Here is a 24,937-nt window from a genome sequence, read left to right on the forward strand (position 1 = left end):
AACTGGAGAATGAAGACAGTAGAAAACACTGTTTACATTTCTGATCCTTTATGCAAACAGTTGCCATGTCTCCCCTTCTCTCTGAAGCCCGAGGTGAGTTAAAATAACAACAATCCACTAGTAAAAGTTCAGCTAGAGCACTGAACTCACCAACACTAAGCCAAGTCTCAGGAACTAAAACAGTCCCAAAGAATTAACGTTTTATTTGCCAGCTATCTGGCATTCACCAGGCCAGTTCTGACAGGACCTGAAGCTAGAGCACGGGCTTCAATGAGTCAAGGAACCCGGCACGGTGGTCTCAGGTTCCACAGACATTGTCGGCACACGTTGAGCAAGTGATCTGTGCGCTGGTTGAGTGGAAACAGAATAATGCACCTAAGAAAACATCAGCTTCACCAGCAGGCCGCTTTGTCTACCACAGCAACGATGATGCCTCCGCCGGTATGTAATACGGGAACCTGCCACAGATAACCAGGAATCTCTGACAGAAGTGGCAGCAAGAATGCTGCCTATCAAACAACACCATACCCTGAGCCAAAGGTTGGTGGTCCAACAATGTTCGGCAATCACACACCAGCACAGACTCAGTTCCATAAATGACATAAGTTAAAAACAGTAAAAACACTAACAAACTTGAAGATGGCAGACGAGCAGCCACACACACTGGTGCCATGTTGTCTTGTCTTGATAGTTACATTCCAGACTCACGCGCCATTCCATTAGGGGAAAAATCATCTATACAGGGTGGGCCAATAAAATGTTACCACTTTTTTAAATTCGTACAATTAGAGAGTGTACTACAACAACCCACAGACCACTGAGGCCCTGAAGACCAACATCCATCAGGAAATTCAAAGAATCCCTCTTGAGATGTGTGGCAATGTCATCACAAACTTCAATGTGCGTGTTGCAGCTGTAATCCAAAGAAGAGGAGCGTGGATTGAACATGTCATCAACAATCAAAAAGTGGTAACATTTTATTGGCCCACCCTGTATATTAAAAGCATAAGTGTATATATGTGTGTGTGTGTGTGTGTGTGTGTGTGTGTGTGTGTGTGTGTGTGTGTGTGTGTGTGTGTGTGAGTGTGTGTGCGTTTGTGATTTTACTTAGTAAGTTCAATGTAAGTACATAATATGATTGTAAATATTTTAAAAATGCATGGATGACATAAGAAAGTGAAAACACTTATTTCCATTATGATCCATTTAAAAATCAAATGACAAAATAGAAGTGATAATAATAATAATAATAATAATAATAATAATAATAATGTTGGACCAAATCTGGCAGCTGATATTCCACACACTACTTGGGTAAACCAGCAATTAATTGATAGAAATCCATACACAATGTTTCTTGGCCCAGTAGATGAAAGGGAAATTATTATGGTAGTCAGCACATGTAAAAGCAAAAAGCCAACTGATCATAATGATGTACATATAGCCTTAGTAAAGCAAATAATTACAGAAATTGCTAAACCATTAACTTATATATTTAATAAATCATTTCAAACTAGAATTGTCCCAAATGGTATGAAAGTGGCAAAAGTGATTCCTCTATTCAAATCTGGTGACAAACATGTTTTTACTAACTACAGGCCTGTGTCTTTATTGTCACAATTTTCTAAGATATTGGAAAAACTTTATAATAACAGATTGGATAAAATTCATTGAATGACACAACTTGCTTGACGACAGTCAGTATGGGTTCAGAGCAAAAAGGTCCACCGCTTTTTTCACGCTTGTCGGTTGCATCATTCGCCTGTGGGCAGGCTTTGAGTGAGCACTGGTCCACCCCTCTCGTCGTTTTTTCATTGCAAGGAAATGGCAGAATGATTTGGGCTTTGTTCCATCAGAGTTTTTTTCAGAAACTGTTAGAGACAGGCAGCTGGAAACCATTCGGAAAATTCACATGGCTTTCGGTGAAAATTTTATGGGCTTCACAGAGATTAAGGAGTGTTACTACCGCTTTAAGGATGGCCCACAATGGCGCACGGCGCGCCGTGCTCCGAGCCGCGATCGACAGGCAGAAATCGCCAGATCATTTCTCATGCCTATCTCGGCTTTCAGTGGCTTACCAGTTAAGTGAGTATAAGAGAAATTGTGGAGAGCTGGGCATGGCCCAACTTGTCCTCTGACACTCCAAAACGGAGGTGTTCTTTGTCTCGCTCCATCAGCAAATCAGTCATGATGCGCAAAGCCTTCGTGTGGCTTTCCATGACAAAATCTCTTGTTAAAAGTGAAATCTGCCGGAAAATGGCTGATGTCCAGCTCTTGTGATAACCAGAGAAATTGCACACGACGGTCCCGGATCGACACAGCCATCCGTTTAGAAATGATCTGGCGATTTCCGCCTGTCGATCGCAGCTCGGAGCACGGCGCGCCGTGCGCCATTGTGGGCCGTCCTTAAAGCGGTAGTAACACTCCTTAATCTCTGTGAAGCCCATAAAATTTTCACCGAAAGCCATGTGAATTTTCCGAATGGTTTCCAGCTGCCTGTCTCTAACAGTTTCTGAAAAAAACTCTGATGGAACAAAGCCCAAATCATTCTGCCATTTCCTTGCAATGAAAAAACGACGAGAGGGGTGGACCAGTGCTCACTCAAAGCCTGCCCACAGGCGAATGACGCAACCGACAGGCGTGAAAAAACTCACGCATGCGCACGAAGGGTCAAGCTTGGCTGACGTAAAAACATATGAATCAAATCCATATATTTTTTGCATAAAATAAAAAGGTCGGATACTTTTCTCACAGACCTCGTATATGAATGATTTATGTAAAGTTTTGGATGTGTTTAAAGCAGTTCTCTTTGCTGATGACACAAACTTGTTTTTTTTTTTTTAGGAGAGAATTTGCAACAATTATTATTTGATTTAAGAACTGAAATGATAAAGTTGAAAAGTTGGTTTGATATTAACAAACTGTCACTAAATTGGTCTAAAACGAAAATGATGTTATTTGGAAATTACAAAAAGGATGTACATATACAGTTAAATATACTTGGGGTAAACATAGCATGTGTCAAAGAGAATAGGTTGTTAGGTGTGATTATTGACTAGAATTAACTGGAAAGCTCATATTCAACATACTCAAAAGAAAACATCCAAAAGTATTGCAGTATTAAATAAGGCAAAGCACATTCTTAATGGCAAATCACTACACACTCTGTATTGTGCATTGATTACATCTTACTTGACGTACTGTGCTGAAGTCTGGGACAATAACTATAAAACTATAGTGTAACCATTATTTATCCTTCAAAAAAGAGCATTAAGAATAATTCACAATGCAGCGTATCGGGACCATACCAATTCATTGTACATTAAATCGAAGATATTAAATATGATATGATTTCATTAAAAACTGTTCAATTGATTTATAAAGCGAAAAATAAGCAATTACCAGTTAGAATTCAAGAATATTTTACGCAAAGAGAAGGAATGTATCATTTAAGGGGTTTGTATCATTTTAAAATGACTGGCGCTAGGACAACCAGGAAATGCTTCTGTGTCTCCATTTGTGGTCCTAAAAAAATGGAATAATCTACCTGAGAAACTCAAGTGATGTCCAGATATCAACCGGTTCAAATATTTATACAAAGAAATGGTATTCTCCAAATATGTATTAGAGGAAAGTGGTTGAGTTGTGTTGTATGAAGGTGTTATACTTGAACCTTTTCTATTGAAATATGTAGATGGTAACCAGCTTGTATTGGAAGCTGTTGGGAAATTTTTTTTCTTTTAATTGTAATTATAAGCTGCTGTTGTTCCAATTTTGTTTAGAAATGAATGTTTATGGACAGGCACACATGCCTGGTTTGATTTGATTTCATGGAGGTGTGTAGGCGTTGACAAGCTTTGCTTCTGCCTATGCCTTTAGGCACTGTGTACATTGTTTATTTTTTTATTTTTTTCTAACTGTTTTTTTTCTTTGACTACTTTGTTTGAGTTTTGTGTTGTATATGAGTGAAATTTTGTTGCATGAGTGTCTAATAAATTAAAATTCAATTCAAATAATAATGTGTCCATGATAACAAGAACCTAAACAATTTATGAATACATTAAGACAGTAAAATACCATTAAATTACAAAATTAATACGTCTTAAAAAAATGGTTGAGTTCTTCAGAAAAATGTTGAGATCTAAGGTCTAAGGTTCTAAACACATTCTGGACTCATGCATTCCCACTCATTATGGAAACTTTGCACAATTTATTACCACCCTTGAGAAGTGTCAACTACCTATTTTATAAACACTACCCAATCTAGAGCCACCACGGGTAATGCGCTAGTTTATATTTTATTTTGGTAAGGCAGAAATGTGTGAAAATGGCTGAATGACACACGCGTATGATTAAATTTGGCTTCGGTACAGCACTATACAAGAGTGGGTGTACATATTTTACATTAATACATTCAGAGGTTGATTACAGGTGATTGATTGCCATGCTTTCCCAAGTTGTGTCTGTCCCTGGCCAAAGAAAAATCACTGACAATGCTTTCCCACTGAAGTACACAGTTTGAATTTGCAATCCTTCATAGTGGCCTCAGAGTCCAAATTCATGAGTCCAGGAGGTTGCATATGGTTAGTTTTTAATGATAACAGCAGTCTTATTGCTCAGGTGATGGTCTAGTGGTAAAGCATGGGGCATAAGACCACAGGATCCTCTGTTCAAACCTCAGCCAAACCAGGGAATCACTAAGGGCATTCCACTCCATTCAATGTTGTGTTTATTTGGAGTGAAAGAGGCAGACAGTCTGTTTCCCTGTGGTCACTGGTGAAAGTAACAATGTACTCTGGTATATATTTATTTATATTTTTTGCTACTTCATACTTCCATCCCATTCCATCTTAAAGGGAAACATTGTATGTTTTACTCCAATACATTTATCTGTCAATTTTAATTACTTGTTACTTTGAAAAGTCAGGTTAACAATCCAAACTAAAATCACAAAGTAAATTATATTATTGTGTTGAGGGCAGCACGATGGCTTTGTGGTCTGCACTGTTCCCTTACATCAAGAAGGTCATCAGATTGCTTCCCACCTGGGATCTTTGTGTATGGAGTTTGCATGTTCTCCTTGTGTTTGCATGGGTTCCTTCTCGGTGCTCCGGCTTCCTCCTACATCCAAAGATATATGGGAATTGTGAACTGGACACGTTAAATTGACCATATATGTGAATGTGTTTGTCTATGAGTGGCCGTGCAACAGACTGGCATCCTGTCCAGGGTGTACCTCGCCTCACGCCCTTTGACTGTGCCAGGGTGTGAGGTTGCTCTGCTTTGCTTTGTTTTGTCTTTATCTGTTTGGTTGCTCTCCTGTTTGTCTATTCCTCAGTTGGATCTTTTCCTGTGTTGGTTTCACTGTCTCGCTTGGTGGTGGGTGTGTCTCTCTTCCCTGACCATGCCCTTGTTCTGGGCCCTTCCATGCGCACCTGCTATTAGTTTGCCGCTAATCACTAGGATGTATATATACTGCTCATTTTGCTCTGTTTCTTCGCCAGATTGTTGCGCCCTGTGCCTTCTTTCCAGCTCTCTGTATTGTATTATCTTGTTCTGCCAGCCTCATTGTGTTCTCGACCTCCAGCCTGTTTATTCCGTAGTTGTCTAAGCCTGAAGTTTTTTGTACTGCTGCTGTGTTTTTTGGACTGCCTTCCCATGTACCAACCTTTGCTGTTCTCATCACTAAAGTCTTTCAACCACCAGAGCTGCCTGTGTGAGCCTTGCATTTGTGTCCAAACCAAACAACCTGTCAGACTGCTGGGTTAGGCTCCAGCCCCTCTGTGACCTTTATTAGGAGCAAGCAGGCATAGAAAATGGATGGATGGATGGATGTCATCAAGAGGAGATTCCAAACAAAAAAGAAGAAGTGATGCTGTTATTATACAGTACTTTGAGCCCTGAAATAACAGCACAAGGTAGCCTGCGAATTGGAAACACAACTGGTTGCTGAGCTCCACAAAATCTATCAAAAAAGTTCCTAACCCTACACAGTGGCAGGGGAGAGAGAAAGGAAGCACACTGCTTTCATTTCAAGCCCTTTCACATCCACCAAAAAGCTACTGGGGCAGCTTCAGGTGCTCAGCTGAGGAGATGAAAACCTTTCTCCACACCACTCTGAAGCCTGAAACACACATAGCAAGTGTCACACTTACTTTATGGCTATATTGCATGTTTCCGTGTTAACAGATTAAACCAGGCAAACAGGCAGCAATAGGGTCAACCCAGACACATCTGTTGTAACATGCTAGCTGCACTCCTCTAGAAAATAGATCTGGTGCATTTTGACATTATACTGCCAAGTTTAAATAATTAACTTTTACTGGACTTTCTGTGACTGAGGAAAAAAAAAAAAAAACTCAAGCAATGAAAAATAAAAATAGATTTTCTTTCAGTTTCAGTTACTGAAAAATGTCACATGACTGCTGTTTGTCACTTTCTCCTTCAACCCACATGGAGCTGTGTAATTCAGGATCTGGATCATAAAGATAATCTAAAAGGACAATATAAATATTATATAAATATTTATAGTTTTAAATCCATGTATTACACCATTTTTCCACAGCTGTACAACCCCAGTTCCAATGAAGTTGGGACATTGTGTAAAATGTAAATAAAAACTGAATACAATGATTTGCAAATCCTCTTCAACCTATATTCAATTGAATACACCACAAAGACAAGATATTTAATGTTCAAACTGATAGACTTTTTGTTTTTGTGCAAATATTTGCTCATTTTGAAATGGATGCCTGCAAAATATTTAAAAAAAGACTTAAAAAGTTGATGAATGCTCAAAGAACACCAAAATGCAGACAGATGAGTGTCATGATTGGGTATAAAAGGAACATCCCCAAAAGGCTCAGCCATTCACAAGCAAATATGGGGCAAGGATCACCACTTTGTGACACAAAAAAATAGTCAAACAGTTGAAGAACAATGTTTCTCAATGTTCAATTGCAAGGAATTTAGGGATTCCATCATCTACAGTCCATAATATAATCAGAAGATGCAGAGAATGTGGAGAATTTCTTACACGTGTGCGGCAAGGCCAAAAACCAACATCGAATGCCCGTGACCTTTGATCCCTCAGGCGGCACTGCATTAAAAACCGACATCATTGTGTAAAGGATCTTACCGCGTGGGCTCAGGAACACGTCAGAAAACCATTGTTAGTTAACACAGTTCACCGCTACATCTACAAGTGCAAGTTAAAACTCCACCATGCAAAGTGAAAGCCATACATCAACAACATCCAGAAACATTGCCGCCTTCTCTGGGCCCAAGGTCATTTGAAATGGACAGACACAATGTGGAAAAGTGTGCTGTGGTCTGATGAGTCCACATTTCAAATTGTTTTTGGAAATCATGGACGTTGTGTCCTCCGGACAAAAGAGGAAAAAGACCATCCAGATTGTTACCAGCACAAAATTCAAAAGCCAGCATCTGTGAGGGTATGGGGGTGTGTTAGTGCCCATGGCATGGGCAACTTACATATCTGTGATGGCACCAATATCCAGGTTTGGAGCAACACATGCTGCCATCCAGCATTTGTTGCTGAAAAAACTGCTTTGTCCCTCAGGCCATCAGACTGTACCAGTCCTCATTCAGGAGGAGGAGGAGTAACACCAAGACAGAGGTAGGGAATGAGAATGAGAGAAACAATAGTAGCCAATAAACCAGTATTGATCAGTATGTCTGGTATTTATATTGTGTATTTGTAGTTATATTTTACGGAAGTGTTTTTTTTTTTATTCAATTTCAAATTATTTTCATTTATATAGCACCAAATCACAAGAGAGCTACCTCAAGGCACTTCACACAAGTAAGGTTTAACCTTACTAACCCCCAGAGCAGCAGTGGTAAGGAAAAACTCCCTCTGAGGAAGAAACCTCAAGCAGACCAGACTCAAAGGGGTGATCCTTTGCTTGGGCCATGTTACAGACATAAATTACAGAACAATTCATAAAATGAATATACAGGAAATACTATTGGTGCACAGGACAGGAGGGTCTCCAGCACAAATACCACACCCATCTCTGGATGGAGTTGCACCTTAAAGAGAGAGGAAAAAAGAGAAACAGGCACAGAAAGACTCGAAATACAATATAATTTGCCACCATTTAACAAGAAAAACAGGAAATACTAAGGTGATTGCCGGCCACTAGCCCTAAGCTTCACTAAAAGACCCAGAATTTAGATAAAGTTGAGGCCGTGGCCTGCTCCATTTCCTAATAAAATGAATTAAAAGAGTAAAAAGCATAGAAACATACTATGCCAGTATGCTAGCCATACAAAAGGAAAAATAAGTGCATCTTAAGTCTGGACATGAATATCTCCACAGAATCTGACTGTTTTATTGATGCAGGGAGATCATTCCACAGAACAGGGGCATGATAAGAGAAAGCTCTATGACCCGCAGACTTCTTATTCATCCTAGGGACACAAAGTAGTCCTGCACCCTGAGACGCAAAGCCCGGGCCGGTACGTAAGGTTTAATTAGATCAGCTAGGTAGGGAGGTGCCAGTCCGTGAACAATTTTATAGACTCGTAGCAGAACCTTAAAATCTGATCTCACTGGGACAGAAAGCCAGTGAAGGGATGCCAAAATGGGTGTAATGTTGTCGAACTTTCTGCTTCATGTCAAACGTCTGGCTGCAGCATTTTGAACCAATTAGAGCCCCCTAATGCTGGACTGTGGTAAACCAGAAAATAGAACACTGCAGTAGTCCAATCTAGAACAGATAAATGCATTGATCAGGGTCTCAGCATCAGCCATAGACAGGATGGAATGAATCTTTGCTGTATTTTGCAGGTGGAAGAAAGCAGCCCTCGTAATATTTCTAATGTGGAGGTCAAAGGACAATGTAGGTTAAAAAATTACCCCAGGTTTCCTCACTTTGTCAGTGTGATGTATTACACACATACATGTCTGTCACATGTGTAGGCTAAGCGTTAACTGGTCAAATTGATGCCGATGTCTCACTGGACCAAGAACCATCATTTCAGTCTTATCAGAGTTTAAAAGTAGGAAGTTTCTAGACATCCAGCTTCTCACTGATGCAAGGCAATCTTCTAAGGATTTTATGTGGATGAGATTACCAGCAGTTATCAGCATTTATAACTGAGAATGATCAGCATAGCAGTGAAAGGTAATCCCAAAGCGCCGCAATGTGTACCCAAGGGGTGCTATATAAACAGAGAAAAGCAGGGGCCTAAGACGGACCCCTGTGGAACCCCAAATTTCCAGGCCAGTCTCACTTTTGTTTTTTCATGCTCCAGTGATGAAATGAGTCAAATTTTCGTGATGGGGTTTTTTAACTCACTATTACTAACCCCACTCCTTCCCCCAACCCTAACCTTAACCATAACCTAATCTTACTCCTTCCCCCCACCAAGCAAGGTAATCCCAAAATGATTTTCCACCCTATCAAGTAGAATATGATGATCCACGGTATCAAATGCAGCACTGAGATCTAACAGCAGCAGAACTGTAGTGGTGTCTGAATCCATTGCAAGCAGAAGATCATTCACCGCTTTAGTGAGAGCCGTCTCTGTGGAATATTATCTAAAAGCAGACTGCAGTAGCTCAAAGAGATTATTCTTAGTAAGATAGTCTACGAGCTGCCATGAAATGACTTTTTCCAGAATTTTAGAGCAAAATGATAGATTTGATATTGGCCGATAGTTTTTCAAAACACTAGGCTCAAGATTAGATTTCTTAAGTAATGGTTTAATCATTGCAGATTTGAAACAGATTGGAACAGATCCAGAAGTTTTTAAGAATTTTAAGAAGAATTAAGAATTTCCAGCACAGTCGGCCCAAGAGTGAGCCACAGGTCTTTAAACAGTTTTGTGGCTATAGGATCAAATAAACAGGTTGTGCTTTTTGTTGACATTATGAGTTTTGTCAGCATGCCTAGAGATATACTTTCAAATTCTGTAAATCTAGGCAATACCTCAGTAATGGTGCCCACCTCAATAGCAGGGTGCAATGGCTCGGTTAAGGCATGCTGTGATATGTTTAACCTCATGTCTTCTACAGTATTTTCTTCTCAAAGTAATCCAGGAAATCTTGTGCTGTAAAAGGAGTGCGAACTACAGGTGGTTGTCCAGGAATAAGTGTTGCCACCATGTCTAACAAGAACCTTGAATTATGCTTGTTTTTGTTGATCAAATCAGAGTAATAGGTCTGCTTTGTAGCCAGCAATGCATGCTTATAGTCTAAGATAGCATCATGCCACGCAAGGTGGAATACTTCTGATTTTGAACTACGCCATTTCTGTTCTAGACCTCTAGCCTTATGCTTGAAGTCATGCAGGTAATCATTGAACCAAGGTGACTGTGTTTTGGAGGAGCGCGGTTTTAACAGAGGTGGCGCAATCATGTCGAGTGTACTTTTGAGCACTGAGTTTAAACTATCCACAAGACTGTCTACTGATTGGGTATTTGCCAAATGTGAAGCTAAGACATCAGGCACTCTAGCTTCAAGTTCAGTCTTAGTTGAGGATTTGATGCATCGTGTAGTGACATATAAAGTTGTTGTTCCACTAAACACGGCAGCGAAACTGGAAACTTAATAAGTGAGTGATCAGAGACTACTGATGTAAAAGGCATGATGTCAATATTCGTGACAGCAATACCACATGTGAGAACCAAATCCACGGTATTTCCACTAATGTGCATCGAGTCCTGAATGCATTGCTGAAATCCTAATGCATCCACAGTTTCCATAAATTTTCTATGGAAATTGACTCATTTTACTAAAAGTTTTGCATGTGGAGAGAATGTGCAGACGTTTTACTACATTGTGCGCTCATTTTACTACAGTGGCTTGCAAAAGTATTCAGCCCCTTGGTATTTCACGCTTTTTAATTTGTTTATGGCATTTCAACTACAAAAAGTAAATCAAGCTTCTCAATGTAAAAATTTCTAAAATGATCTTCCTTAGACTCAAACTCAAAGTAAATCTCTACAACTTGATATAAATTAATTAAAAATATAAAAGCCAAGATGATGGGTTGCATAAGTAATCAGCCCCTTTGGTATAATACCCGTAAATAATCAATTTAATTGCCAGTTTTCTTCAGATAAGTCAGGGGATGGATACATGAACATTTCCAAGTCACTGAATATGTCTTGAAGTTTATTTACATCAGTTATGAAGAAATACAAACAGTATGGCACTCTTTGGTAAATCTGTGTGGCGTAGACAGTTTTCAAAAACTGAGCGATTGTGCAAGTTGGAGAAGACTGAGGAAAGCCACCAAGACACCCAGACAACCCAGAAGAAGTTACAGGCATCTGTGGCTGTGATTGGGGAAATTGTGCACAGTACATGTTTTGCATTTTGTATCCCCCAGTTATACACTTTCATGATGAAGTGGTATAAAGGAATTATAATGTTACAGCCTACGAGTAGACCAAATCTTCATACAGCAGTGACAGTGAACAGGAAGGAAATGTCGGAAATGATTAACACGTGCGCACGTTTTATTAATTCGAGGGTTCAATTAAAGGAAAATGTGTGCAGGAATTATCAAGGCCAGGGAAACGTGAGCATGTTTTATTAATTTGACAGCTCAATTAATAAAATGTGTGCAGGTTTTATTCATTTGAGTGGTCAAGGAAAAAGTGAGCACAAATTATCATGGCCAGAAAAAAAAAAAATATATATATATATATATCACTTTAAGTGACCTCTCCCAGGTTTCGTAAATTTACATTTGCAAACTGTTTTTCTTTGTTTCACTTTTGATACTCTGTGTGCTGCTATACAATGTTGCTGGAACATCAATTTCCCTGAGGAAGTGTTCCCAAGGGATCAGTAAACTTCTATCTAATCTCTCTAATCTAATCTGAATACATCAGTGTTGATCAGTGTTGATGAGTGCTGATGATCTGTGTGAATTAACACCAGTGCATTCCAAACAGCAGGGCATCCCAGGGACCTCACCCTTCTGAAGAACAACTATGTCAACACTGCTGTTCAGAAGGGTGAAATATCTGTGTCGTCACACAACTCATCAGAGAAGTGTGGGAAGGAAAACGGGACCTAAAGCCCCTTTCACACTGGGCCCACTTCAAGTTGCATTGTGCGGCATCACGTGAATGCAACCTAGTGCCGAGATGATGCAGCTCAACGCCAGAACAACGTGACGGATGCAAAGCATGAAGCGAATCGGACGCCAAAAATTAAACGTTTAATTTTTTCTGCGTCGAGCACAGGATGCAGAAAAGAAACACTTTCAAACGCAAGTCAGGGCAAAGCAACGGTACTCAACGTGACTGGAAGCCACACCCTTACAAGACAACGTTACCCAACGCCAATTTATGATTTCTGCTGTGTTCCATTGTTCCCGGAGTATAAATCACTTGTTTGTTTTTATACCGTGTACACAATACATTAAAACTACAAATAGCACAAAAAAAAAAAATGCTCAGCCTGGCTGTAGACAGTTCCTTGCTCTCCCCTCAAGCTCTCTCAAAATTCTGTCAAAGGACAGAAAAGGATGTAAGTCCTGTCCACATCAAGTATAACTCCAGACATCTCCACATTTACTCACGGACGATTCGTTCATTCGCGCATGCATGAATGCAGCTCGCAGTCAAAGGAAGAAAGATAAACTATAACAGAAATCAGAGCGCAGACCCGCAGAACCGCAGCCCTGCAGCACTGCAGCCCTGCACAAGAACAAATATAAACTAGAAGAGAAATCTGAGTGCACTGTCTGGCTGCAGCCAGACTGTTATACAAACCCAATTCCAGTGAAGTTGGGACATTGTGTAAAATGTGAATAAAAACAGAATACAATGAATGATTTGAAAATCTTCTTCAACCTATATTCAATTGAATACACCACAAAGACAAGATATTTAAAGTTGAAACTGATAAGCTATTTTTGTTTTTGTGCAAATATTTGCTCATTTTGAAATGGATGCCTGCAACACATTTCAAAAAAGCTGAGACAGGGGCAACAAAAGACTGGGGAAGTTGATGAATGCAAGCCCAGGGGACACCCATGTTTGACCTGTCTGCAACACATCAATGGTTACTTCCAAGGTGTGGGGGTGGGTTGGGTGTCTGCTGGGGTAGCTGCCATTCAGGAATTGGGCCAGTGGTGTGGTGAATGTGCAGTGCCATCACATGCTCCTGATTAACTCGACAAGACTTGACTTTATTTCTGCAGATGTTTCAATTTCACTACTCACTGTTATAACATTCACACTCCTTTCATCAAGGGGGCAGACTTCTTTGCATGGCTCCACATCTGTCATAGATTGCTGCTTGCAAGCTGAGTGGGTGAAGTGTGGATGGAGGGCACAAAAAAAAAAGAAAAAGAAAGAAAATCCCTCACCCTTGAGTGGAACCCTTGAACTACTGCGGACACATCAGGGGCAAGAATTTAACTTCAGCAAGGTGTATCAGGTCTGGATGACAGGTTAGGCTGGATTCAAATGCAGGACTCAGACAACAAGCTCTGTAAGTGAAAGCAGTTTACTGAAACAGTAAATGGGGTCTGGTAGACAGTGAGGCAGTCCAACAAGAGTAACACAACCAAAAACATCAGACAAAAAGTGTGGTCGAGGATACAGGCAGGTAATCCTAACACACGTGAGGCAAGCAGGTCGAGAATACACAAAACAGAGCTGGAGAGAAGGCAGTAGGAGCATCAATCTGCCAAGGGAGCAAGGCAAAATGAGGAGCTTATATACACCCAGGTGATGAGGTGCAGATTGAAAGCAGGTGTGCATGGAATGCTCCAGAAAGAGGGTGTGGTCAGACAGACCCAAACAGGAAAAACCCCAGCAAGAGACTAAACGAAACAAAAAGTAACTGAACAAATGAATCAAAGCAAAGAAATAAAAGCACACAAAACCCAAATCTTGACAGTACCCCCCCACCCCCCCCCACCCCCTCTAAGGGCTGACCCCAGACGGCCCAGGAGCAGCAGGATTAGCCCAACAAAAATCACAAAGGAGACCGGGGTCCAAAATAAAACAGGAGGGAACCCACAACCGCTCCTCAGGACTGTAACCCTCCTAGTCAACCAAATATTGGAACCCCCAGCCCCGATGGCACGAAGCAAGCAGCCACCAGACAGATAACACAGGCCCCCTGTCCACCCACCGGGTGGAAGGCGGGGGAACAGCCAGAGGGCACAATGGGTTGGACTTAAAAGGCTTAATGGGCCTCATGTATCAATGTTGCACACTTGTGGCGTAAATTTACTGCGTAAACTTGAAATACACCAAAGTCGCCGTGACATGTATCAAGCAGTGCGCACCTGCCCATTTCTGGTGTACACCTGATGTGATCTTGATAAATGCGGCGGGTGGAAACGATCGTAATTATAATAAACACGCCCGTAAATATTCAGACTCCGCTTCAGACACACCCTCATTTTATGACATGGAAACTGGGAAGACAGCAATGAAAAAGAACTCCACCAATCACGACGCGTGCCAATAGAGCATCAAATGCGGCCGTCGTATTAATTGTTTTGTAGCATAATCAAAAAAGTGTTACAGTGGTCCCTCGTTTATCACGGGAGTTACATTCTAAAAAATAGCCCGTAATACGTGAAACCGTGACGTAGTCAGCGTTATTTTTTACAATTATTATAGACGTTTCAAAGCTGTAAAACCCCTCACTACACAGTTTATACACTTTCTCAGTCAGGCATGAACATTTTCTCACTTTTCTCTCGTGTGTAAACACTCTAAAAGTTCAAACCTTAGTAGGAAAATAATACCAAACTGTTTTCAGGCCCAAACATTTGTTTGAGAAATAAAAATAGAACGTTTTCCTATAAATAATTATGATGGCATTTAGAACTAACGAATTAATTTTAACGATCAACGAACGAGGTCGGACACATAAGAAATTATTAATAGTGACTCACCAGTATTTTCACAGATCGGGCCTCTGCGTCCTGGCGCTGCGCCTTTTTCCACTCACACCTGGCTGCAGCAGGTGTTTGTTTCCGTGTGACAAACACAGTTATGAGTAGTTGTTGGCGCTCTTTTCTCTTCTGGGCAACAAGATTCTTATAAACAGATACGCAGAACATAGAACACTGTAAAAAAAAAAAGGCATGCAAAATTGGACTAAATAGTCCGCGAGACTCCGAGGCCACGACAGGTGAACCGCGTTATAGCGAGGGACCACTGTATTCTCTTTTCACATGTCAATAATTCTTGACATGTGGATATTTGCTCGCTCAATTAATAAGACACGCCTAATCTGTCAGATTTCTTTATTTTTTAAATGTATTTCTGTATTTATTTTATTGTGACAACCGAATGGAGACGACAAAACGTGGTTGCAGCACGGGCGAATTAAGGGAATGACAAAACTACAGTTGTTATTATCAATTTCATAGTCTAAAACGATCACACCACATGAAGTTAAGCTCAGCGCTGCTCTGGCTCCAGGCTCGAAGTCTGGAGAAAAAGGCGAGTCTTTGCAGTCAGCGCTGTGGCCACGGATCATGCTCCATAACAATCCCGCAAAGGCGGGATTTGTATTGATTATTATGTAGTATAATCAGGAAAGTGTTATTTATGTAACATATGCATTGATTTGCATAATGGCACTGTTTATCATGTTGATCATCTTCATTTTTATGTGGATTCCAGCGCTGGTTCATTTTGGTGTATAATTTACGCCACCTCTCGACCTGGTGTATATTTTCAGCGCGGCGTACGACAACGACCACATTGATAAATGCCAAGTAGCACAGCCATTTTGGCGTACACCTTATGTACACTCAAATATCACCATACGCAACGTTGATACATGAGGCCCAATGTGACTAACATGAAACGTGGGGGGAATGCGCATGGAACTGGGTAACTAGAGTTGAACAGAAGCAGGATTAATAACCTTAGACACAACAAACGTGGGAGCCAATTTGCGAGGAACCCCATGGAGCGGTAAGTGATGAGTAGACAACCAAACCTTTTGACCAGGCATATAGGCTGGAGCGACTGACCGCTTATGGTCAGCCACTGCCTTATATAGAGTCAAAGAATGACCAAGGGCTCACCGAGCCCGCTCCCAGGTCTGTTGGCACCGATTGACCAAACTGAGAGCTGACAGAACCAGGGATCGCAGAACTGTGGGAGTAAACAAGGAGGGTTGGTGACCAAAAAACAACATGAAATGGTGAGAACCCAGAGGATGCTGATGGTAGACTGTTGTGTGCTAACTCTATCCAAGACAACTGTGAAGACCAGGTAGATGGGTGCTGTGAACATAATAGACCTTTCTCTAACTCTTGGTTAAAACACTTGGTCTGACCGTTAGTTTGAGGATTGTACTCAGACATGTGACTGGACGTGGCCCCAAGGAGATGGCAGAATTCTCTCCAAAATCCCAAAATGAACTGTGGACCCGAGTCAGAGACGATGTCCTGTGGAACACCATGGAGACAAAAAACATGAGTGAGCATAATTTCAGCTAACTCTTTGGTAGAAGGCAGTTTTGTCTCAGGATTGACAAAGGCAACAATGAACCAGCAGGAGGATGAATTGAGGACTTGACAGGCATTCACAAACTCTGTAACATCTTTGATCATATGTGGCCACCAAATCCAAAGTATTTTTAATACCTGAATGGCAGGAGAATCAACTACTATGGCCCCACTCTATAACTCCCCCCCCCCCCCCCCCCAAGGGGGGCTGGAACAAACAATTTCCCAGCAGGACAGTCGGCCGGAATCGCTTTTGTCTCAAGTACGGCCCTAATGTGAGACTCTGTCTCCCACGTAATGGCTGAAACACAGATGGAAGCCAAAATATTACCCAGATCAGCTGGAGCATTGGAGTCATCATACTGCTTAGACAACGCATATGGCTTACCATTTTTCGACCCGGTCCGGTACGTGATAACAAAATCAAACCGAATGAAAAATATTGCCCAACGTAAATAAGCCAAATTCTTATGATCTGTGTAATCCAAGAACGGCATCTGTGCCCTCTCAAGCCAGTGTCGCCAGATCAGGATGTCATCTAAATACACAAACACAAACTTATTCAAGTATTCCCACAGTACATCGTTAACATGGTTCTGGAAGATGGCTGGCGCATTCGTAAGCCTGAATGGCATCACCAGATATTCGTAGTGACCTGTGGGAGTGTTAAACGTCGTCTTCCATTCATCCCCCTGTCTAATCCTGACCAAATGGTAGGCATTTCGAAGATCCAATTTAGTAAATACTTTGGTGCACACTAATGACTCAAAAGCATATGACATCAATGGTAAGGGGTAACAGTTCTTTACTGTAATATCATTCAAACCCCAATAATCAATACAGAGACGACAAGTCTTATCCTTTTTTGAATGAATGAATGAAAACTGTTTATTTCGAACATTTGATACAACAACAATTACAAGATAGATCAGTAAAGACAACAACAAAAAAGTTCCTACTGTGTACCCAACATGTCCGAAAAGGGGTAGGGTGAAGCATCAGCTTATTTATCCCTACCCCTTCTTCCCCACAACCAGTAATACCCTTTGCCACATATACACATAGATTCCTACACACCTAAACCGATATCAATATATATATATATATATATATACACATATATATATATACATACACACATCAACATACATACACATATACATACACATATATACACATATACACACATATACATATATACATATATATACACAAACATAAATATACACCTACACATACCTACTTACATACAAAATACTATATATTTACAAGCCGAAGCAAAAAACAAAAACACCCTAACCCTCATTACCCTTCCTCCTCCCTATACCTAGAAAAAAACATATTTTTGTACCGCTGTTTGAACTGGTTCATGCTTGGACATTGCTTGAGCCCCACTCCCAATCTGTTCCACATCCTCATCCCACAGACAGAAATACAGAAACCTTTTAATGTTGTTCGTGCCCACTGATGCTTTAAATTAAATTTCCCCCTCAGACTGTAATCCCCTGATCTGTTAAAAAACATATTTTTAATATTTGCTGGAAGTAAATTGTTTATTGCTTTATACACAATTTGTACTGTTTGAAAATGTTTGAAAATGAACCAAGTCTGTGAATTTTAAGAATTTGGATTGTAAAAATAGTGGATTTGTATGATCTCTATAGCCAGTATTATGAATAATTCTTATAGCACTTTTCTGCATTACTGATAGTGATTGTGTTGTACCTTTATAAGTATTACCCCATACCTCTGCACAGTACTGTAAATATGGTAAAACCAGTGAGCAGTAAAGAATGCAGAGTGAGTTGTGGTCCAGAATATGTTTCGCTTTGTTTAGAACTGAAATGCTTCTTGACAGTTTACTTTGTATATGTTTTATATGAGTCTTCCAGTTTATCTTATCATCTATTATCACCCCCAGAAACTTATTTTCATGTACCCTTTCAATATCTACCCCCTCGACTTGTAACTGAACCTGTATGTCTGTATTACAATAGCCAAATAACATGTATTTTGTTTTACTTAAGTTTAACGATAATTTGTTTCTGTCAAACCATATTTTCAATTTTCCCATTTCTATACTGATCCTCCTCAGTAACTCCTGCAAATCCCCCCCTGAACAAAAAATGCTTGTGTCATCTGCAAATAATACTAATTTTAATATTTTAGAAACATTGACAATATCATTTATATAAATTAGAAACAGTTTTGGACCCAATACTGACCCCTGTGGGACGCCACAAGCATTGTCCAAGCATGATGATGTATATTCCCCCAACTTCACAAACTGTTTTCTGTTACTTAAGTAGCTTCTCACCCAGTGCAACACCAACCCCCTAATCCCATACTGTTCAAGTTTATTGATTAATATGTCATGATTGATTGTATCAAAAGCCTTTTTAAGGTCTATAAATATTCCAACTGAATGTAATTTGTGGTCTATGGCGTTTGTAATCTCCTCAACTGATTCTATTAATGCAAGTGATGTTGAACTATGTGCTCTGAATCCATATTGACTATCAGTAAGTAATTTATGTTTATTTATGAATTTGTCTAATCTATTATTGAATAACTTTTCTAATAATTTGGAAAATTGTGGAAGCAAAGAAACAGGTCTATAATTTGTGAAGTGGTGTCTATCCCCAGTCTTATACAGCGGCACAACCTTAGCTATTTTCATTTGATTGGGAAATTTACCGGTTTGAAATGATAAGTTACAGATGTATGTTAATGGTTCTACAATCCATTCAATGACCTGTTTTACCACCACCATATCAATTTCATTTAAATCGGTAGATGTTTTATATTTACAATTATTCACAATGTCTATAATTTCTTTCCATCCACTGCTGTGAGGAACATTGAACAGGGATTTCTTTCTATGAGATTATTATCCCAATCCTCAGGTTGGGAATCGGGAATTTTTTCTGCCAAGCTTGGTCCAATATTTACAAAAAAATTATTAAAACCGTTGACTACCTCATCCTTATTTTCCTTCTTGACATTATTATCAATGAAATACTGAGGGTAACTCTGTTTTTTATTACCATTTTTGATAATGCTATTTAATATATCCCATATTCCTTTAATATTGTTTTTGTTATTATATAATATGTTACTATAATATTCCTTCCTACATACCCGTATAATATTAGTTAATCTATTTTTGTATTTCTTATATCTATTTTCTGCCTCTTTAGTCTTTAGTTTTATGAATTCTCTATACAGTGTATTTTTCTTATTACATGCATTTCGTAACCCTTTCGTCATCCATGGTCGAGCTTGGATTTTTTGTTTTCTGTAGTCTTGTTTAATTGGACAATTTTTATCATATAATGATGTAAATATTTGTAAAAAAGTTTCATATGCACTATCAACATCACTTTCACTGTATACCTTTTCCCAGTTTTGCTCCTGTAAATCCTTCTTTAGTGTGTTCATGTTTTCCTCTGTCCGCACTCGCCTGTATTTTATTTTCTCCTCTGGCTGATTCCGCCGATGGTTTCTATTATAAACGATGAAAACTGGTAGATGATCACTAATGTCATTGATTAATAATCCACTCACAGTGTTATTCTCAATATCATTGCTGAATATATTATCAATTAAGGTGGCACTATGGGATGTAATTCTGCTTGGCCTGGTGATTTTTGGATATAAACTCATACTGTACATTATACTGATAAATTCATCTGTTATTTTATGCTTATTTGGATTGAGCAGATCAATATTTAAGTCACCACAAATGAACACAGTTTTTTGATTAGTTTTTGAGAACATTTTTTCCATACAGTCAGTGAATGTTTCAATACAAGATCCTGGTGCTCTATATATACAGCTGACTAATACATTTTTGCTTTTTTCTTCACATATTTCAATAGTTATACATTCTAATAAGTTATCAATCACAGTTGTCATATTGTCTACTATTTTATAATCCATGTTCTTATCCACATACACAGCCACTCCATACACAGCCACTTTTTCTCAACAAAGAAAAATCCCGCCCCTGTGGGTGACGAGGGCCGAATTAAACCAGCGTCAAGTGACTCCTGTATTTACTCCTGCATGGCCAGTGGTGGAGTGGTGGTTCTACACTGAATTACTCCTCGGCCGACGCTCCCTCTGAGCCCCCCAACCTAAAAAAAGACAAAATTTTGCACAAACAGCCATTATTTTATTATTATATTATTAATATTTTAGATGTGCCCCTGAAATTGCAATTGAAATTGACATCAAAAGCCAGTAGGCTACAATATTACTCCAAAACAAAGCATCCATGAATTCCAAGTTTAAATAAACATGCCCTTACATTAGACACTTTATTATTCTGTCTTCCATGGGAGGAACAATTAGCTCTTTTATTAAAGTACATATTTGTCTCAACATTTATCTAAATATTTAGCTTGATGTTTGTGCATATTGTATATTGTACATATTGTACAGGCTAAATATGTAAATACTTTGCATTAACTAATCTGCAAAAGCTTTAGGTTTGACAGAAATTTGATCATGTAGTGTTTTGCCTTTTTTTCCTCCCAAGTTTTGATTTTCATCTGTGGATCAAACAAAAATCTAAACTGAAATGTTGCTAGCATTCCCATGCCAATGAAATCAAATGTGATACTTTTTCTCCATTAAATAAACCTGTTAATTATGATGATAAGACTAATTTTAAATTTCATTATCATTGTTATTAATATTATTATTTTGTCAGTGTACATGACAACAAAAAGAGTTGCCAGCTGCTGAGAACTTACTGTAAAAACACACTCTTGCAGGCACAAAAAAATGGTCAGATTCAGTCACTTCAGCTAGGAATGTAAACACAGCACAAGTTTTAAGCTGTCTTTGCAAATAGGCAGGCTGTCCTTTTTGCAAACTTTTTTCCACAAGTGGGCAGATTCAAACCCGTTTTTTACACCCTGTCCGTCTGCTTTCAAATGCCTTTTATTTCATAAACAGGCTGCCTGCCTTGTTTGCTGCGTGATCCACAGAGAAATGTGGCTCAGAGTTCTGGTTCTGTGCTGCGTCCTAAGTGGATGGAGCCAAAGTGGAGCAGATCGCATGGGAGGAGAGCACCTGTCCATGGTTTCCTGCTGCACACGGAGAAAATTCGGCTGTGCCCAGCTCGGGATAAAGCTGAATCCTCTCCGTGTGCAGCAGGACATGTCACACAATTCAGAAAAATGTGCAGGAATTATAAGCCTGTATTGATAATGTTATGAATGAGATGTGCGTTATTTGGAAGGAAGTTGAGGTGTAACTGACTTTAGCCCACAAACCCCCCCACTTGTCCCTCCCATTAGAGAAACCCAGCGGTGAACTGTCCTCCACGCGCGACATGTCCGTCCTCTTTCTTTCACCATCATCTCTGCTTCAGCAAGCAGGGGCGCCAGCAGTTGCCTACAGGGGGCGTCAATTTGCCATTTCTACACACAGTGACAAGAAAACCATTTTGCGGTGGACATGATTTTTTTTTCAAGTGCTCATCTCCACGGTGCCGCTCCTCCATAAATGGTGCCCAGGGCAATGGCCCACATGGCCCATATCAAAAACCGCCACTGTGCATGGCGGTGCGTTCAGGAGTGGACAGAGAATATAACTTTCCCTTTGGTGGACTGGCCCCAGGCAACAAATCAATAGCGCAATCATACGCATGATGAGGCGGGAGTGACTTAGCTTTAGCCTTGCTAAACACAGTAGCTAAGTCATGATAGCAAGATGGAACCCCGGCCAGATCTGAAAGAACAGACAAAGACAATGGTTTGGGGATGGTTAAACACTTCCCAGAGCAAGAAGAACGCCCCTCAATAATTGTACCATTTGCCCAGTTGAAATTCGGACTGTGCTGTTGCAGCCATGGGTGCCCGAGAATTACAGAGCGAGCCATATGATCGAAAACAAACTAATAAGCGAGTTCGGGATGTCACGCACGCGTTGCATGCTGGGTATGGTCAAAGGTCATTTGAGAAAAACAGCGCTGCACGCAAAACGGCTGCACTATTTTTAAAAATCTAAAAAAATCTAAACGACTTTGACACTCTGTCTGCGGCCTACATCTTACTGATTTCAACCAAAGTAAGAATGACAGCACAGATTTCTATCACTACTGTTGTGATTGTCTTGGTTTTTGGTAAATAGAAACCTGTTTCACCTATTATCGCTCGCATATTCAATGTTGTGTGTGCAGCCCAAACAATGCACTCGATGACATTATTATAGATCTGTCTGTCTCTTACAGGCAGTTGGTTCACTGTATGATGAATCCATCAGCATCCAGTCAGCATGAGAAAAGGCCTGGGAAGCAGGCTGGGAAGTCAAAAGAATCACACAGGGTGGGTAAAATTGTGCATTAGGCGTATCTTACTTGCGCACCGTCTACTGAATTAGTTCTGTCAGAAGCCCATTCATTAATAATTTTATTTTTACTGAAGAAATGTCTGCTTTGTATGTCCTTATTCAGAAGACACTACTGTGTGGCACTGGCAGCACCAAGTGTGTGCCAACATCTCGTGCACTGTCTAATTTCATTCAACCCCAGGCTGTGCAGGCCACGGCAGCCCAAACAGCCAATGACAGAACAGACCTAGGTCCATGCTGAGAGTGGTGTCACATCTATACTTTGGCTCATGAACCTGAGATGAACTTATTGTCACTTATTAAAGCACACACTGTTTTTAAATGCATATGTTGAGATGTATGTACTATTTGCAGGTTTGTCACCATCCTTTGCTAAAGGTGGAAATGCCACATTCCAGCAGATGGTTCAACCTCAGTATGGCACACCGGCACCAAAGAGACACATCATACCTCCATGCAGTCCCACACTCTCTACTGCTGATACTTTTCTGGCACCAGCACTGGTTCAGGATGTGGCCAACAGTGGTGGGTAGAAATCATAAAAGTAAATCAGTGGTGTCCAAACTGTTCCAGAAAGGGACGAAAGGGTGCAGGTTTTCTTTGCAGCCACTGACTCCAGCAGGTGATTTCACTGATTAACATCACTTTGAGCAGGTGGGATGAGTTCATCAGTGAAATCACCTGCTGGAGTCAGTGGCTGCAAAGAAAACCTGCACCCTCTCGGCCCTTTCTGGAATAGTTTGGACACCACTGCAGTAAATGTTTCTACTTTCAAGTCATCTATAGGCTAAAAGCAGTGACTTGTTCTTTGTGCAATAGATGGTGGAGAGGAGATGTCCCTTGCTGATTACCAGAGGTGGAGTGCTGAGTTACTGAAGGACTTTCTGAGAAAACAGGAGCTTCCAGTCATTGGTTGTAAAGAAGAACTTGCAGCCTTGGCATTTGCTGCACATAAAATGTGTATTGCCATCAAGCCATCAGCAAGACAGAAAGCTCTTGAGAAGGCAGCACTATACAGAGGGCTACTGAAGGCAAGGCTATAAAATATTATACACATCAACAGCAGATGACAACATAAGGCTCCTCATTTGCCCATTAACATTACAATTAACATTACAATTAACTATTCAGGTTGGTGGGGTGCAGTTGCCAGATCCCTTTTTGGACTTGACAGAAGGCTGGCTGAAGGAGGCTGAAGGTATTGGTCTATGGCCCCCCACAATGTACTTTGACATTGCTCAGTATATTCTGAGTTTGACACCATCTGATATTAGGTTTGTTGACCTGACTTTTAAAAAAAATTTAACTCTTCCACTGCTGGCTATTTTGCTCCCGTCACCTTTCATGGGACACCACGTCAAAGGCTATTTTCATGACATCATAGACTGTAGTGGACCAACGGCGAAGGTAGTGTCATTTTTATCACATGTACATCAATGATGGCCAGCAACTAAGTCACCCTCTGCAGTGGATGGGTTAAATGTACGTGTTTAGCAATTTACTTTACTCATTGAATTTTCCATGTACATTTTTAATCCTTTATTTTCTGGAATAGAGATGTGGAGCTTGGCCAACGGCTCATGTCTGACTACAAAGAAGGAAAGGGCTATTCATACTTTGACTCTAAGTGGCTTCGGGAAATTCTGTACCATCAGATTACAGTCAAATCAAGCTACTGCTTTTTAAAAGCAGGTTGCACACACTCGCAGAACATTGGTGATGTCCCACATAGACTGTGGATTTGTTGCAACAAAAAGACAGGCAAAGTGGAGAGTGCTTAATGCTCTTGTTTTTCTGGATAAAGATCAATGGCAAACAAGATGAAAGTATTGTCACATATTAAGTTCTCTGTTGTACCCAAATCATTGTTCTGTTTTTCTTTTTGCATTTCAGATATGGTTCAACATGCAACCACATTGCAGCAGTGCTGTTTAAGGTAGATCACGCATGGCAGAAAGGCTGGACAAAGTCTTGTACATCACTTCCAAATTCATGGATAGCACCAGCCACAGGAAAGCAAGAAGTGAAACCCATTAAAATCTCTGAAATGCAGTTGTACAAGCCACAGTACAAGCAAGGTACAAGGTCTAAAATTC

The sequence above is a fragment of the Thalassophryne amazonica genome, chromosome 11, assembly GCF_902500255.1.
Source record: "Thalassophryne amazonica chromosome 11, fThaAma1.1, whole genome shotgun sequence".
NCBI lineage: Eukaryota > Metazoa > Chordata > Actinopteri > Batrachoidiformes > Batrachoididae > Thalassophryne > Thalassophryne amazonica.